This window comes from Lynx canadensis, chromosome B2 (assembly GCF_007474595.2).
Source record: "Lynx canadensis isolate LIC74 chromosome B2, mLynCan4.pri.v2, whole genome shotgun sequence".
In the NCBI taxonomy this organism is placed as follows: domain Eukaryota; kingdom Metazoa; phylum Chordata; class Mammalia; order Carnivora; family Felidae; genus Lynx; species Lynx canadensis.
In genome coordinates, this window is record NC_044307.1 from 41238546 (window position 1) to 41256779 (window position 18234).

At 39.2% G+C, this 18234-nt stretch overlaps 1 protein-coding gene across 1 annotated transcript in view; it reads left to right on the forward strand.

Annotated features, from left to right (window-relative positions):
- Positions 1-18234, forward strand: part of BICRAL (BRD4 interacting chromatin remodeling complex associated protein like) — an 80432-nt gene that overhangs the window by 9059 nt on the left and 53139 nt on the right. The gene's annotated exons all lie outside the window — the stretch shown is intronic.

Below are 18234 nucleotides of genomic sequence, written 5' to 3' on the forward strand. Positions count from 1 at the left end.
GCTGACAGGAAAGGAATGGGTTGTGGACTTTAAAGGAAAGCCCTAACATGGAGACCTTGTAAGTGTACCTCACTTTGTGGAAGTTGGAGCCCAGGATGTGTCTCTGCTGGGGACGGCTTGCCCATTTGTAGTGCAGTTCAGGAGAGTTCCGGGGCTGTCCGCATGTTGTATGGGAAAGTAGAAGAAAGAGGTCTTGGGGGGGAAGCGGCTGTGGGGGCTTTGATCTATTTTTTTTTCCCTCACCTCACATTGCATCCAATCAGGAAAAGATCCTGAGACCTCACTGTACTAGATCTTAAATCCAGGTTCCCCTTCCCCTTAATCTTTATCACCTTTAATTCATATGGTTGTGACTTGATGATAAATTTTTAATAAAGTTGTAAAATTGAACATTTTCTGGTTTTGTGGGTTCTTTGGCTGTCTTGCAAACACATTAAACATTTCTATTACCTGAAATAAAAAGGGTGAATGTGAAAATGTGAGGGAATGAGGTATGAAAAGTATTGTCTTTCTAGCAAAGGCTTATCTCAGTTCAACCAAAATCCAGGATGCTTCCTTGTATCATCAGAAATTATGTTTTCTGTCCTCACCTGTAGTTGGAACATTTTCACAAGGAAGAAAATAGGGGGGAAAGAGAAATAATATTTGTTAAACCTTAACATTATTTCCGGCCCTGATGTTTTAATATTATTAAATTCTCATAGTAACCCTGGAGGTAGGTTTTGTCTGTAGAGATAATGAAACTGAGGTTTACAAAGGATAGATAACTTACCCAAGGTTCCATTACTAAGGGTCAGAGCTGGGATTTGAATGTATACTGTAGACCCATGCATCATACATTTTGCCATCAGTATTAAGCCCGTGTATAGATTTAATTGACAGATGACTGCCTACTGAACATTTTAATATATTAAAATTGGATGACCTTGATTTCAGTAGAAGGACTAGGGAAAAGTAGTGTTTTTGGTGATAAATAAAAACTGCGACCAAAAACACCAGAATCTCTTATGGTGATCAATTCTAGGTCAGAGCTCTTATTCTGCCCCTTCTGCAGATAACTAGGTTTTTATTTGCACAGTAAGGTGAGTCAAACATGGGGACCGTTTTAGCTCTATATTTGGTAGCAATCAGAGATTATGAATCATATCTTTCACTTAAAAAAAAATCCTAATTGGGAAAGAGAACACTTAGGACCTTAATTAAGCATGATACGGTGCAGCTCGAGTTGTACCCGTGCTTAGAATGTCAATACAAGCACAGTAATTAGAAGTACAGATTTGGGGTGGAAGTACTTAAAATGTTCAGGAGCACCTGGGTGGCTCAGTCGGTTGAGCATCCGGCTTCAGCTCAGGTCATGATCGCACGGTTTGTGGGTTCAAGCCTCCATCAGGCTCTGTGCTGACAGCTCAGAGCCTGGAGTCTGCTTCGGATTCTGTCTCTCTCTCTCCCTCTCTCTGCCCCTCCCCCACTCACGCTCTGTCTCCCTCAAAAATAAACATTAAAAAATGAAATGTTCAAAGTGTGATTCACTTTAAGGAAACATTCTTTTAAAGAGGCCATACTGTAAGGTTCAACATAAGGCACATTTACTAAGTGTGGCCAGTAAGATAACATGTCAAAAGGAATTTTTATTTCCTTTTTGACTGTTCCAAAAGGCTTAGCCCTGATAGGCAACAGGAGTAAAAGATCGTGAAACACTCACCCTGTGGGTTCTTGAGTTCACCAGGGCTGAGATCTACAGCTCTTGAGCCGCATGCTGCTTACTGAACACTCTGAGGTAGCACATGAGTTCTTCATGCAAGGCTGCAAGAACTAACTTGAATTTTCCTCCTTTGCCCATTGAGAACCAACTCTATCACTGCTTATTAGTGGGAAGCCTAAGTTGGGGAGATGAAGAATTTCAAAATCTTGTGGTAAGTGTCACGCTGGAGAGAATCTCAAAATTTGTTATGTGGTCCGTAAATATTTTGACCATAACTAAGGAGTAATAAAGCTGCTATTGTACGTATTAGAATCAACCACCCATAAAAGTTGCTTGCAGTATATTTCAAAATGACCCCTTTTGAACTTTTTTTTTAACGTTTATTTATTTAGAGAGAGAGAGGGGGATCATGAGTGGGGTAGAGGCAGAGAGAGAGAGGGAGAGAGGGAGAAATCCCAAGCAGGCACTACCCTGTCCTCACAGAGCCCATCGTGGGGCTCGATCTCACTAACTGTGAAATCACGACCTGAGCCGAAACCAAAGTCAGATGCTTCATGGACTGAGCCACCCAGGCCGCCCCTCCTTTTGTACTTTTTAAAAAGATAAATCAGCTTATCTGGTTTCTTCAATTTTTAGTTTAGAGTTTTTAGTGCTCCTTAGAAAATATTTTACAATGTTATGGCCACCCCCATCAGTGTATTTTTAGCAGTAAGTTTTCAAGCCCTAAGCATTTCCTCTGAATTTAAAAAAAAAAAAAAGCCATAGTTGTTGAATAAGCTTAGTTTCAGTGCAGTATAACTGATAGTTTTGTGAATATAAAATAGGGTAGTTTATAATTTTTTTTTTTTTTTCAGAAATCATTTCTCAGGGCACCTGGCTGGCTCAGTCATCTCAGGGTCATGAGTTTGAGTCCCACATTGGGTGTAGAGATTACTTAAAAATAAAATCTTAAAAAAAATCATTTCTCAATAAACAGAACTGGAGAAACCTGGATGCCATTTTGAGAGATTAAATTTAAAAATCTTTGTGTTTGTCAAAGTTGTTACAAAGTTAAAATTCACGGCAATGAAAGTTAGAAAACTTCAGTTTTTTAAACTAGAGAAAATTTTAGTTTTTTAAACTAGACATAACCTGGGAAGTAGAATACTAGGATTTTCTTTTCATGTGAGAACTGTCTTAAAACTTAGAAGTAACTCTTTCCATGTATAGACAACTATTACCCACACACACAAAAAAATCACATTTTTTTTCCTCCTGATTATTGAGCGTAAAAGTTATTTTCATGTGGTTTTGATTTGGAAGTATTTCTTCCAGGATTTAAAATAAAAATGCATGCTGCTATATTTAGATTTAACTCTGGCATTTCCTAGAAGTGCAAAGAAATATATTTAGAAATAGGTCGCTTTATTCTTCCTATCTGTATTCTGATTCACCAGATCTGTGAGAATCTTAGGACTGGAGAGCTCCATGGAAGCCAACCCCTTTTCTCTGGGTGTGATCACACTTAAAAGATTAATATTTACTAGATATGTTTGGGGCTGCTTTTATCCATAGACCTCAAGATGGCTTTTTTGTTTTACTGTTTTACATGTTTGTCTGACTTCATATGTCACATGATACCCTTATTATTTTCTGTTACAGCATATATCATGTAGATAAAACAATCTGAAAGTAAATGTCCAGAGAGAATAATACAAAGAGAAATGAAATTTGGGTAACCATGCTGTTTGAAAAAAAGGGGTGGGGAGGACCTTTACATACTTAGCAATGTAAAGTGGACATTATGCCATGGAAAATACCAAATACTTACCAAAGAAAATGTGCTTCTCTTTTTTAGATGGTATCTTCTGAGTACTAATATATTACTGTACATGTTTTTTTCATTTACATGGTCATATTAAAGTTTTACGGTTAAATTAGACAAATAATCGATTAAGAACTTACCCTAAGTCGTGCAGGAGTCTGTTTACAGAGCTTCCCCTTCAATCCTCATGGAGGAAGTTATGCATGTGCAGCAGTCAAGGTGAGGAAAAAATCTGCAGCTAATTTAATTTTTTTAATATTTGTTTATTTTTGAGAGAGACAGACAGAGTGTGAGCAGCGGAGGGGCAGAGAGAGAGACACAGAATCCGAAGCAGGCTCCGGGCTCTGAGCTGCCAGCACAGAGCCTGACGTGAGGCTTAAAACCACCAACTGGGAGATCATGACCTGAGCCGAAGTCAGATGCTTAACCGACTGAGCCACACAGGCGCCCGTCTGCAGCTTGTTTAGAAAGCTGTCTAAACTGTTTTTCAGAAGTACACACGTTGGATATGCAACACAAGATGCACAATATAGAGAGATAGGCTCAAATGTTCATGTAAATGAACACTTTAAATACCTGCATAATGTGAATATAGGTAAGTTGTTTTTTAAAATGCATTTTCTTCATGAGTTAAATACCCCCCCAGCTAGAACTTTCTATTATTAGATCAAAAATTGTGACATAAAACCTACATGACATGGGGCGCCTGGGTGGCGCAGTCGGTTAAGCGTCCGACTTCAGCCAGGTCACGATCTCGCGGTCCGTGAGTTCGAGCCCCGCGTCGGGCTCTGGGCTGATGGCTCAGAGCCTGGAGCCTGTTTCTGATTCTGTGTCTCCCTCTCTCTCTGCCCCTCCCCCGTTCATGCTCTGTCTCTCTCTGTCCCAAAAATAAAATAAACGTTGAAAAAAAAAAATTAAAAAAAAAAACAAAAAAAAAAACCTACATGACATTAACCTTTTATTTTCGTCACATGTTGCATAAATTCCCAACTCGTAACTATCATTTAAAATATGTTCTGGGGGCGCCTGGGTGGCTCAGTCAGTTAAGCGGCTTCAGCTCGGGTCATGATTTCGCGGTCTGTGAGTTCGAGCCCCGCGTCGGGCTCTGTGCTGACAGCTCAGAGCCTGTAGCCTGTTTTAGATTGTGTCTCCCTCTGTCTGACCCTCCCCCGTTCATGCTCTGTCTCTCTCTGTCTCAAAAATAAATAAACGTTAAAAAATTTTTTTTTAAATATGTTCTGTGTTTCATATTACCTAACTATCAAAACATTACCTTGTGCTTGACTCTCAAGAATGTCTTCAGGTTATAAGATGCCATGAAAGATGAAAGTCACTAAGCAAATATTTTCTTTTCAGAGCATGACATGGATTTGGGGTGTGTGTGTGTGTGTGTGTGTGTGTAGAAAATACTTCATCCTTTTAAAATTAATTTAGGGGCGCCTGGGTGGCTTAGTCAGTTGAACGTCTGACTTTAGCTCAAGTCATTATCTCGCTGTTCCTGAGTTCGGGTCCCCCATCGGGCTCTCTGTGCTGACAGCTCAGAGCCTGGAGCCGGTTTCCGATTCCGTGTCTCCCTCTCTGTCTCTGCCCCTCCCCCACTTGTGCCTGCGTGCTCTCTCACTCTCTCTCTTTCTCAACAATAAATAAACATTTAAAAAAATTAAATTAATTAAAAATTATATGTTCTAAATTTTTCTTCTAAAATTTCCTTCTAGAGTGTTTCTTTTCTAAGCAGAATGTCAAAAATGAATATTTTTTAAAAATATTACTGTCTACTGTGAAAGAAAAAGGCACTACACTGATATTTCATCATCAAATATTTGTTAAATGCTAATTTTTTTTACAGAGCACTTGGAGGTTATGGGAATACATAATATAGCTAGTTGGATAATAGGGGCACCCAGAAAAATACACAACAGTATATGGTAAGTACCAAGTGAGTAGCACAAGTGAGAGCAAAAGAGAGCCTTTGATTAAAGTGTGTGAGAACATCCATCCATTCATTCATTCAGCAATCAACTGAGCATCTAATTTGTGCCAGGTGCCATTCTAGACTCCCAGATCCCTCAGTGAGCAAAAGACCAAGGCCCTGCTCTGGTGGGAAAACAGACAATAAACCTAGATAAGCACTGTAGTAAGTAATGGGGGGGGGGGGGCGGGGAGGCGGGGATAAAGCAAGATAAGGAAAGTGTAGAGTGCTGGGGGATGGGAAGGTGGTCATGGTAGGTCATGATCAACTGAGCAGAAACTTGAAGGAAGTAAGGGGCAAGCCTGAGGATATCCGAAGGCACAGCATTCCAGGCAGAGAGCAGCCAGTGCAAAGGGCCGAGACATGAGCATGGCTGGTGAGTTCAAGGCATGGCAAGTCAGCAAAGGATAGAATTGGGGGTGAGGGGTGGAGACAGGGAAAGCCATCATGTAAGGCATTGCAGGTTTTCACAGCTGAGCACAGAAAAGGATTTTGTTTTTTATAGTGAGGAAAATGAGGATTCATTGGAGGGTTTTGGCTTATGTTTTAAAAGGACTACTCAGGAGGTTGAGATGAGAATAGATTGGAGGGAGTAAAAGAGTGAAAGCAGAGAGACCAGATGGGATATGATGATGGTTTGTATTAGGGGGGTGACAGTGGAGGTAGACAGTGGAGGATTCTGGATCTATTTTGGAAGTATAACCAAGGGGCTTTCTTGATGGATGTGGAGCATAAGAACGAGCAGTCAAGGTTTACAGATAGGAAATGGAATTTGAACTGGAGCCTAAAGGGATTTATTGACCATGAAAAGATGGCATAAGCAGAGAAATTTAGGTGGGAAAGAACTAAATTAGGTGAGGAGTGTAAGAAAGGGGCAGGACAGGAAAGTTCTCTGATGGAGTTAGAAGTCTGTAAAAGAAAAAAAAAGGACGGCTGGGAAGGGACTTTGGGATCAGTTTGTGAAAGGCACTAAATGCAAGGTCAAAGTAGATGAATTTTTCCTTTACATATTCAAAATCATAAAGGTTTTCAAACAAGACCTAAAAAGAAAAGACTATTGTGATAAATAATAGCTTTGGAACCAGACAGATTGGAGTTCCAACCCTTGCTCTTCTCCTTTCTGTGCTTTTTTTTTTTTTTCTTTTTTAATGTTTATTTATGTTTGACAGAGAGAGAGAGAGAGAGAGAGAGAGAGGAAGACAGAGAATGAGTGGGGGAGGGGCAGAGAGGGAGACACAGAATTCTAAGCAGGCTCCAGGCTCTGAGCTGTCAGCACAGAGTCCGACTTGGGGCTTGAACTCACAGGCGAGTTCACCTGAGCCAAAGTCGCTTAACCGGCTGAGCCACCCAGGGGCCCCCTTTCTATGCTGTCTTGAGTAAATTATATCACCTCTCTGAGGGAATGTGCCCAGTTTCTCCCTCTGGATTGAGAATTTACCTTTCAGAGGAAGTTTGTAAGGATAAAGTGAGATCATCGTATAAAGATTTATATAGTGCCTAACCCATTTGGGTGTCAGCTATCACTGCTTTTTAAAATTATTATAGGGGCGCCTGCCTGGGTGGCTCAGTCAGTTAAGCGTCAGACAGTTTCGGCTCAGGTCATGATCTCACAGTTCATGAGATTGAGCCCCACGCAGGGCTCTTCACTGACAGCATGGAGGCTGCTTGGGATTCTTTCTCTCCCTCTCTGCCTCTCTCTCTCTAAATAAACTTTTAAAAATTGAAAAAATAATAAAAGTTATTATAAAAAGTAATATTAAAGCAGTGTTTCATTAGACTAATCTGCTAACAATCAATGAATGAATGGTTCCTTTAGGAAATGAAATGAACATTTTGCCTGAAGTGAATTGCTCCTGTCAGCCAGTATTTCCTTCCAAAACTGGGCATTGCCCCCTTGAAATTCCTATTAGTTGTCCAGTAGTATACTTTGATCAGAACAGCAGGAGATATAATACAGAATTTCCTCCTTCCCTCCCCAGACATTTAGAGATCAAATCTAACAGATGCCCATCTTGACATTCCCAGTTTAGTATAGAAGATCCTCTGAGAATTTAGCAGCAGAAACCTGACGTCACTTTAAAACCCAGTTTCCAAAAATTAAGGTCCTGCTGAACACAATTCTGCAGAACACAAGATTTAGAAAATGCTGGGAAAGTGAAAAAAGGCATATGGGCTTTGATTTCATTTAAGTATAAAAATATACCTAAAAAATAAAAATGTACTAAAGAAAAAGACTGAAAAATCATGTTCCACGGCATTAGTCAGCTCCAGAGCCCGTAACAAAATACCATAGGCTGATGGGTGGCTTAAACAACCGAAGTTTATTTTCTCACAGTCCTGGAGGCTGGGTAGTCCAGCATCTATCTGGGTGCCGGCCAATTTGATCTCTAGGCAGGGCCCTCTCCCTGGCTTGCAGACTGCTGTTTTCTCACTGCGTCTTCATGGGAGCTCCAGTATCTCTTCCTCTTATAAAAACACCAGCCTTATCAGATTAAGGCCCTACCATTATGACCACATTTAACCTCAGTTACCTCGTAAAGACCCTGTCTCCAAACACAGTCATACAGGGGGTTAGGGTTTCAAACACCAGCTTGGCAAGAGACAACAGTTCAGTCCCTAGCAGCCACCTCTAGGCAGTGGTATCATAAGTGATTTTCATTTTCCTCTTTAGAAATTTCTGTACTTTCCAAACTTTTCTGCGGCTGTAGGGGTTGAGTGAAATTAGATTCTACTTCTAGATTCCATTTTTATGAGATGCCTAGAGGAGTCTAATTCATAGGGACAGAGAGTACAGTGGTGGTTGCCTGGGGCTGGAGGGAAAGCAGAATGAAGAATTAGTGTCAAATGGGTGACAGAGTTTCTGGTTTTCCAGGTGAAGACTTCTGGAGATGGGTGGTGGAGATGGTTGCACAACAATGTGAATGGACTTGATACTACTGAACGATACACTTAAAAATAGTTAACATGCGGGAGGCACCTGAGTGGCTCAGTCGGTTGAGCGTCCGACTTCAGCTCAGGTCATGATCTCACACTCCGTGAGTTCGAGCCCCACATCAGGCTCCGTGCTGACAGCTCAGAGCCTGGAGCCTGCTTCGGATTCTGTGTCTCCCCACTCTCTCTGTCCCTCCCCTGCTCATGCTCTGTCTGTCTCTGTCTCAAAAATAAATAGAAACATTAAAAAAATATTTTTTAAATAGTTAACATGGTAAATTTTATGTTATGTGTATTTTACTACACACACACACACACACACACACACACGCAGATATTCCCAACCCCTTCCCACCAGGAACAAAAACAAAAAACTTCTAAAAAGTACACAACTTTTGGAGTTAAACAGATGGTTTAAGTACCAGTTCCATGTTGATCTAGTGGTTCTCAAACTTGAGTGTGCATTAGAATTACCCAGACGGCTTAACACCCCCTGGGTTCCCGATCCAGTAGGTCTGGAATGGGCCCAAGAATTCACACTTTTAACAACCTCCCAGATGCTAGAGAACCACGGGCCAAGAGCAAGTCTTGGTTCCTGGTTTATAAAAATGGGCATGTGAGCCAGATGTGAGGCTTCTGTGAGGATACCTGATCCAGAAGCTCTCAGCATCAGCTTTAGTTTCCTTTTAGCAAATTGCTTGCTTTTATTCTCAAATAATTTTTGGATTTTTTTCCCCATGTAATAATTATGGTCATTTGACACAAACAGAAAGAAATAACTTCTTTTTATTTTACTTATTTTTTTAGTAAGCTCTACGTGGGGCTTGAACTCACAACCCCTGAGATCAAGAGTTGCATGCTCTACCCACTGAGCCAGAAATAACTTATTTTTAGAAACATATATTAAGGTATTTAAATATGTGAGAAGCATTAAAATTTAACTTTGTTTCTTAGAAGATTAGGATTATTTCAGCTCAATGGCTAGACTAGGGTTATCTTTGGAACTGATATTTAATGATCAACTTTTTTCCTGTTTCAAATTAAATCTGCACATGTATGTATGGTTGGCAGGGTTATATTCTGGTGAAAATAAGGGCTGTGGCAACTCCCTTCCCTTCACCTCTTGCATAAAAAAAAATTGGCAAAACCTCTAGGAAACCCTATGTAAATAATTAGGGTAAATATTATTCCTATCACTATAGCTGTTCTTAAAAGTTCCACTTTGTGGCTATCCATAAGAGCTAACAAGGGGAAAATGGCCCTGTGAGCAAGTGTTTTACCTTAACTAAATTCTACAGAAGTCTGTAGATTGGGACTGTCCAATATGGTGACCACTAGCCATATATGGCTATTAACCCTTGAGCCATGACTGGCACCAGTTGTGATGTACTGTAAGATTTAAAGACTTTGAAAAAAATGATGTAGAATGTCTAATTTGTTTTGTATTAATTACATGTTGAATGGTTAAAAATTAAAATATTTTATTAATGTATTTATATTAATATTTTCCATTTAGTCAAAATATTTTTTGATATTATGGACTAAATATATTAAAATTAATTATACTTAAAAATATGGCTACTAGTAAATTTTAAATCATATGTGGCTCTCACTTGTGACTCATATTTCTGTTTGATAGCTGAGCTCTTCTAGACCTTCCAGGAATTAATAGGTGTTGGGGGTGGAGTTGGGTAAGAAAGGAGGGCTCTGTGGCAATGGTAACATATGAAACATTGACTTTTAAAAAACAAGAGGTCTGGGGCGCCTGGGTGGCGCAGTCGGTTAAGCGTCCGACTTCAGCCAGGTCACGATCTCGCGGTCCGTGAGTTCGAGCCCCGCGTCGGGCTCTGGGCTGATGGCTCGGAGCCTGGAGCCTGTTTCCGATTCTGTGTCTCCCTCTCTCTCTGCCCCTCGCCCGTTCATGCTCTGTCTCTCTCTGTCCCAAAAATAAATAAACGTTGAAAAAAAAATTAAAAAAAAAAAAAAAAAACAAGAGGTCTGATATGCATGATGAATTACCGGGAAGTCTGTGTATGTGTATATATAAATACACATACATGTGTATTTGCAGTATATATATGAAATTGTATATATACATATACTGTATATATATGAAAATTTTTTTTTAATTGTAGAATTTTCATTGATGGAATAGTGAGGTTTTTTTGCCGTGGGAGAAAATGTTAAGATTCTCGACTGCTATCTTTTAGTATGGGAAACATTTCTAGAAATTGAACCTTCCAAAAATCATGTTTCCACCCACAGAGATGAGAAGCAGTATCTCTTGGGAACTAGAGATTTGAGTTCAAACCTCTGTCTTGCTACTTACAAACTCTGCAGTGTTGGGCAAGCATCTTATATTCTCTGTAAAAATAGAGATAATAGTGCGTACCTGGCAGGACTGTGTTAGAAGGGTTAGAACTGTGTGAAATGCTAGCAGAGGGAAGGCCAGTAGTAAATGTTAGCTGCTATTACAGTTTTTATTATCTCATGTGTCTTGGTATATCAACTAATAATAAAAGGGACTTAATTTTACTGTAAATACCCATGCTAGTATGTTTATTTTCTTGCGTATTGATAATGCTTTCTGTAATTTGGAAAATTATTTCAGATGTAGCTCTTGCCTTTCTAATAAGATTACCAGCTACTCGCAAGCTGGGACATATTATTATGTTTGTTTAGCCCTGCAGGACAGACTTACCTAATAAATAAGTAATCGTTGAATCCAGTGCTCATTATTATTAGTATAGTAATTATAATGGTACTGCTTAATATATCATGCTACCTTAACGTGCTTTCTTCAAGAAAAAACATATGGATGTTAAGGGAATCTTTAACAAAAGTTGCAAACTATCATTAGAAGTTTAAGGAAAAGTCAGGGCGCCTGGGTGGCTCAGTCGGTTAAGCGTCCGACTTCGGCTCAGGTCATGATCTGGCCGTCTGTGAGTTCGAGCCCCGCGTCGGGCTCTGTGCTGACAGCTCGGAGCCTGGAGCTTGTTTCAGATTCTGTGTCTTCCTCTCTCTCTGACCCTCCCCCGTTCATGCTCTGTCTCTCCCTGTCTGAAAAATAAATAAATGTTAAAAAATAATAATAATAAAAAAAAAGTTTAAGGAAAAGTTAAATAATGACAAATCTTCATAGGGGAATAATTTTACTCAGTGAGGCAAAATCTAATAATTTAAATATTTAGAGAGGGAAGTAGGGTGTTCTTTAGGCACGACTTTGAAGACATAATGAAGCAAGAAAAAATTATTCTTTTTTTTTTTAATCTTGGGCAAGTTAATTTGTGTCTTTTTTTTAATTTTTTTTTTTTTAATTTACATCCAAATTAGCATCTAGTGCAACAGTGATTTCAGGAGTAGATTCCTTAGTGCCCCTTACCCATTTAGCCCATCCCCCCTCCCACAACCCCTCCCATAACCCTCAGTTTGTTCTCCATATTTATGAGTCTCTTCTGTTTTGTCCCCCTCCATTTTTATATTCTTTTTGTTTCCCTTCCCTTATGTTCATCTGTTTTGTCCCTTAAAGTCCTCATATGAATGAAGTCATATGATATTTGTCTTTCTTTAATTTCACTTGGCATAATACCCTCCAGTTCCATCCACGTAGTTGCAAATGGCAAGATTTCATTCTTTTTGATTGCCGAGTAATACTCCATTGTGTGTGTGTGTGTGTGTGTGTGTGTGTGTGTGTGTGTACCAACCACATCTTCTTTATCCATTCATCCGTTGATGGACATTTGGGCTCTTTCCATACTTTGGCTATTGTCGATAGTGCTGCTGTAAACATTGGGGTGCATGTGTCCCTTTGAAACAGCACACCTGTATCCCGTGGATAAATGCCTAGTAGTGCAATTGCTGGGTCGTAGGGTAGTTCTATTTTTAGTTTTTTGAGGAACCTCCAAACTGCTTTCAAGAGTGGCTGCACCAGCTTGCATCCTCAAGGAAAAAATTATTCTAATTTGTCCAAAAGAATGATACTGAATAATGTCAAGAATAGAACTACGGGTCTATCTTACCTTTTTTAATTGACGTATAATTGATACACAATGTTGCAGGTGTACAACGTCGTGATTCCACAACTCTATTCATTATGCTATGCCCACCACAGCTTAGCTACTATTTGTCACCATCTAACACTATCACAGTACCATTGACTATATTCCCTATGCTGTATATTTTACCCCCCATGACTTATTCATTATATAATCTGGAAGCTTATGTCTCCCACCCTCCTTCACGCATTTTGTCTTTCCACCCAACCCCTGCCCCTCTGGCAGCCACCACTTTGTTCTCTGTATTCATGGATCTGTTTCTGGTTTATTGTTTGTTTTTTTAGATTCCACATATAAGTGAAATCATATATTTTTCTTTGTCTGACGTGTTTCACTTAGCATAATACCCTCTAGGTCCATCCATGTTGTCACAAATGGCAGGATCTCTTTTTTAATTCTTTTATGGCTGAGTAATATTCCAGTGTGTGTGTTGTGTGTGTGTGTTTATATATCACATCTTTGGGGCGCCTGGATGGCTCAGTCGGTTAAGCGTCTGACTTTGGCTCAGGTCATGATCTCATGGTTCGTGGGTTTGAACCCTGCGTTGGGCTCTGTGCTGACATTTTAGAGCCTGGAGCCTGCTTCAGATTCTGTGACTCCCTCTCTCTCTGCCCTTCCCCTGCTCATGCTCTGATTCTTGATCTCTCAAAAATAATATATATATATATACACATATATATATATATACACACATATATATACATATATATGTATATACATATATGTGTATGTATATGTATATATATGTATATATATGTGTGTGTATATATGTGTGTGTGTATATATATATATATATATATATATATATATATCTCACATCTTCATCTATCAGTGAGCACTTAGGTTGCTTCCTTATCTTGGCCATTGCAGATATTGTTGAAATACACATAGGGGTGCATATATCTTTTCCAATTAGTGTTTTCATTTTCTTTAGGTAAATACCCAGTAGTGGAATTACTGGATCATATGGTATTTCTATTTTTACTTTTTTGAGGAACCTGCATACTGTTTTTCTTAGTGGTTGTACCAATTCACATTCCTACAAACAGTTTGTGAGGGTTCCCTTTTTTCCACCTTGCCAACACTTATTATTTCTTGTCTTTTTTGATGCCAGCATTCTGACTTGTGTGGAGTAATATCTCATTGTGATTATGATTTGCATTTCCCTGGTGATGAGTGATGTTGAGCATCTTTCCATGTGTCCGTTGACCATCCATATGTCTTCTTTGGAAAAATGTCTATTCGGGCGGATCTGCCCTATTTTATTTTTTATTATTAAAAAAACATTGTTTTAATATTTATTTTTGGGAGACTGAGAGAAAGGGTGCAAGCAGGGGAGGGACAGAGAGAGAGGAAGACACAGAATCCGAAGCAGACTCTAGGCTCCGAGCTGTCAGCACAGAGCCCAACGGCGGGGCTCGAACCCATGAAGCGTGGGATCATGACCTGGGCCAAAGTCGGACACCTAACCGACTGAGCCCTCCAGACACCCCAGGTCTGTCCTATTTTAAATAACCCAAAAGTAATATAAGATAGGGTCAAGCCAAATGAAAAGTTTTTATGTTTTCCCTAAGGAAAAGGGTTGTATTGTAGGCACCAATGTCTTAGAAGATGGGACTGTGTTCTAAATCAGTTATACAGTTTCCCCTAACATCACTCAATTCTGGTACATGTGACTGCTACTTTGAGAATGAAGTGGTTTTAAATTAAAGAAAAAAACGCACAGTGAGTTGGCCTTAAAAATAAATTTAGTATTTTGTTCTCAGACCACTGGAGGCCGTCCATAAGTTACTTGACTCCCTTATTTGAGGGTACAGTAATCTATAGTAGAATAGCCCAGAAGTGAGTAAGGGGTGCCTGGATGGTGCAGTTGGTTGAGCATCTGATCCTTGATTTCAGCTCAGGTTGTGATCTCATGGTTGTGGGTTTGAGCCCCACGTTGGGCTCCACACTGGGCATGGAACCTCTTAGGATTCTCTCTCCCTCTCTCTCTTACCTCTCCCCAACTTTTACTCACAAGCACTCTCTCTCTCCAAAAAAAAAAAAGAATATACATATATTTTGGGGCACCTGGGTGGCTCAGTTGGTTGAGCTTCTGACTCTTGATTTTGGCTCAGGTCATGACCCCAGGGTTGTGGGGTTGAGCCCCACTTTGGGCTCCGAGCTGAGCATGGAGCCCGCTTAAGATTCTCGCTCTCTCTCCCTCTGCCCCTCTCCCCCACTCGAGCTCTCCCTCTATTAAAAAAAAAAAAAAAAGGTGAGTACACAAAAGGGTGTTAATTCAGAGGTCCATTCAATTCTAAGCACTCATATAAAAACTAGAAAAGTACGTGATTTATTTATGTAACTGTTTTCCACTTCGGATGTTCGGGAGAATGAAGATATGGATTTTGACGAAGCTTACCAGAAAAGACTGTTGCATGTTTATCATGAAATTTGCCTTTGTGTTTTACACTGGTCCAAGGTTGAGAATTTTGATGAGCTTTTCCACTGCAGTCTTGTGCTTGTAAGTTGTAAAATGTGTTTCTGTTGCTCTCCACTAAGCATACAAAATATTAGCTTTACTTGACTTCCTTACTCAGGGAATTTTTTGATAACTTTGGTGATGCTGGAGAGTGTCCTTTCTGCACAGTTGGAATTGCCAGCTTGCTGCTACCATCCTGTGTATCTGGCAGCACCTTCAACGTCTTTGCAAAAATTACATCAAACAGTGTTTAGAAATGACCAGACTGTGCTTAGCAAGTATAAAAATAGCTTGTGGATGATATTCAGATGTTTAGAATCCCACTGTGTTTTGTTACTGCATTGAGTTTATTCACTTCACATGTTGAACAAGTGCCCTGGGCCCTAGCAGTGCACAGGCTCTATGGACCGACCCCTAAAGGATCTGTGGATAGAAGTGTGGGGAGGGGAGACCATGAACTTGGATATGAAGAACATTGCATGTTACTTTCATTAGACTCCAGTTGAAATTTATCATTTCCTAAATCTATGAATGAAGGCAGCCCAAACCATGAATTAACAATGCCTGGGAATTTGTTACTATTAGAAATATTTTTTTGTCCCATTACATTTGCAAATACCTGAAAAAATTACGATCTTCCAAAAGGTAGTAGTTACTAGACTCACCACTAAATCTTGTAAGAATGTGTTGATGAAGAATCACATATATAACTGTATCACAATTTTTAAATATTTTTATAAATGTGTTTTTTATTTTTATTTTTTAAATGAATGCATTTTTTTTTTAAAGTCCTACATATATTATGAACTTTGAAGTATTACTCTGGCAAGGGATCCATAGCCTTCACCAGACAGCCAAAAGGCCCACAAAGGGTCAAGAAACCTCCTCCCTCCTTTGGGGGATTTCCTCCCACAGCCATATCTGGTACCTGTCAGTAGTTGTGGGGTGAAGTGCCTCAACTTCTTTCACACCACTGCTTCTAGGGTTAACTTTAGCCGATGAGCCCTGGGTCCTTCATCTCCCTTCAGTGAGATTTAAGTGTCAGACTTCGGCTCAGGTCATGATCTCACTGTTCGTGAGTTCGAGCCCCATGTCAGGCTCTGTGCTGACAGCTCGGAGCCTGGAGCCTGCTTTGGATTCTGTCTCTTCCTCTCTCTGCCCCTCTCCCACTCATGCTCTGTCTCTCTCTCAAAAATAAATAAACATTTTTTTTTCAAAAAGATTTTTTGATGATAGATCTACAACTGGTTATGGACCACTAGTTATGGCCTTGTTTTTTTTAGTAAGAATATTCATGGATGCTTTATTATTTATTGTTATTTTTTATTTCAAAAATTTTTTTCATAACATAAAATTTTCCATTTTAACCATTTCACGTATAGTTCTGTGGCATTAAGTACATTCACACTGTTGTGCAGCCATCCCCACCATCCTTCTCCAGAACTTTCTCATCTTCTCCAACTGAAACTCTGTTCCTTGTAGTCTTTTGATAGAAATAAGTACAAATATAAATTCCCTTCACATGGCATTTCTTAGGGTTTATAAAAGAATTTACATTAGATGGAAGTTTATGTCTTTTAAATGGAGTGTAGAAAAATGAGATTAATTTAGCTTCTTAAAAAAATTATTTTTGTAATGTTTATTTTTGAGAGAGGGAGGGAGAGTGTGAGTGGGGGAAGGGCAGAGAGAGAGGGAGACAGAGGATCCTAGAGCAGGATCTGCTCTGACAACAGAGAGCCCTATGTGGGGCTCAAACTAAGGAACCAGGAGATCATGACCTGAGCTGAAGTCAGACACCTTAACTGACTGAGCCACCAACGCGCCCCTAATTCAGCCTCTAAAAGTTTTTGTAGAAACTGAAATTTTGCTTGGAGTAATACAGTATGTTTCTTCATATTCTTTCTTAAATCCTTCTTTAAAAATATGTGTTCATTTTGGGTTTTGTTTTTTTTTAAGTAGGCTCCACACCCAGCATGGGACTTGAACTCACAACCCTGAGATCAAGAGTCTCATGCTCTGCCGACTGAGCCAGCCAGTTGCCCCTTAAATCATTTTTAAGTTTAAAAAAATTTCTCTCATTTTCTTCCCCTTAAAAAATTTATTTTGTGTACACGTCGTCCTTGTGAATCTACTTTTACTAAAGGGGACCCTGGACATCTCTTCCTTGGTTAACATCATTGACTTCGTAAAATGGAATTTTGTTTGTTAAATATTGTTAGCTGTTTTTATAGGGCTTGTTTTTCTTGGAACATACCATAAAACCAAAATATTTTGAATGTTACTCATTGAGAGAGAGCAGTGAGACTCAAGAGTTTGCAAAATAACTTTAACCAGAATGCTAATAAAAAATATTTTTTGCTTATAATTACTACCGTTTCAAAGTATCTTTTAAAAGCAGTTCCACACATAGGGACAACAGTACCTACAAACTACACTAATGGATAACAATGGCATCCTATTATTTTGAGGAAATACAGAAAAAGATTCAGCAGTTTTTACTTTTTAATAGCTTAATTATTACCATGCTGTATTTCAGTGAATTCTTGACTGTAGGATTGGAATGCAAAAAGCAGTCTTTTTTACTATTGTTGTGACTGGTACTGCACAGTAATACCCGTTGTTATTAAAAGTAGAAAAAGTCACATTGGTAGGGCTTTTACTTTTATTTCATTAAGCTGTTCTCTGAAAGATGGGTGCCTGGCTGGCTCAGTGGGAAGAGCATGCGACTCTTGATCTCAGGGTCATGAGTTTGAGCCCCACATTGGGCATAGAAATTACTTACATAAATAAAACTTTAAAAAAATTTAAGTTTATTTATCTTGAGAAAGAGAGGGAGAGAGAGAGTGCGTGCACAAGCAGGGGAGGGGCAGAGAGAGAGACAGAGAGACAGAGAATCTGAGGATGTAAGTAAGACTTACCTTTGGCTCTTCTCCTTTTTAATGCCTGTTCCTGAAATTTTTGCTAACGTGTTTTTGGTTGATACTCGTTCGTCTTTCTGGGTGGTTAGTTTCAATGTTGGCATCGCTTTTTTTTGCTAAGTCAGCTTGTTGTTGGAGCTAAGGCTCTAAATGACTGTTTTTAGTGGAAGAAAGTAATAAATGTGGCAGTCGATGATTAAAACAGAAATTCGCCTTTTATTTGGAAGTAAAATACAAGAATTCTTTAACTGAAACAGTAGTATAACTGAAGAGAACTGACTTATCTTTTTAATATGTATTATTCTATATACTGAAGTATCGTGATTTATCATAAAGATAGTTTCAATTTCACTTTACTTAATATTTAATAGCAATCAGGCTAGCAGCATTT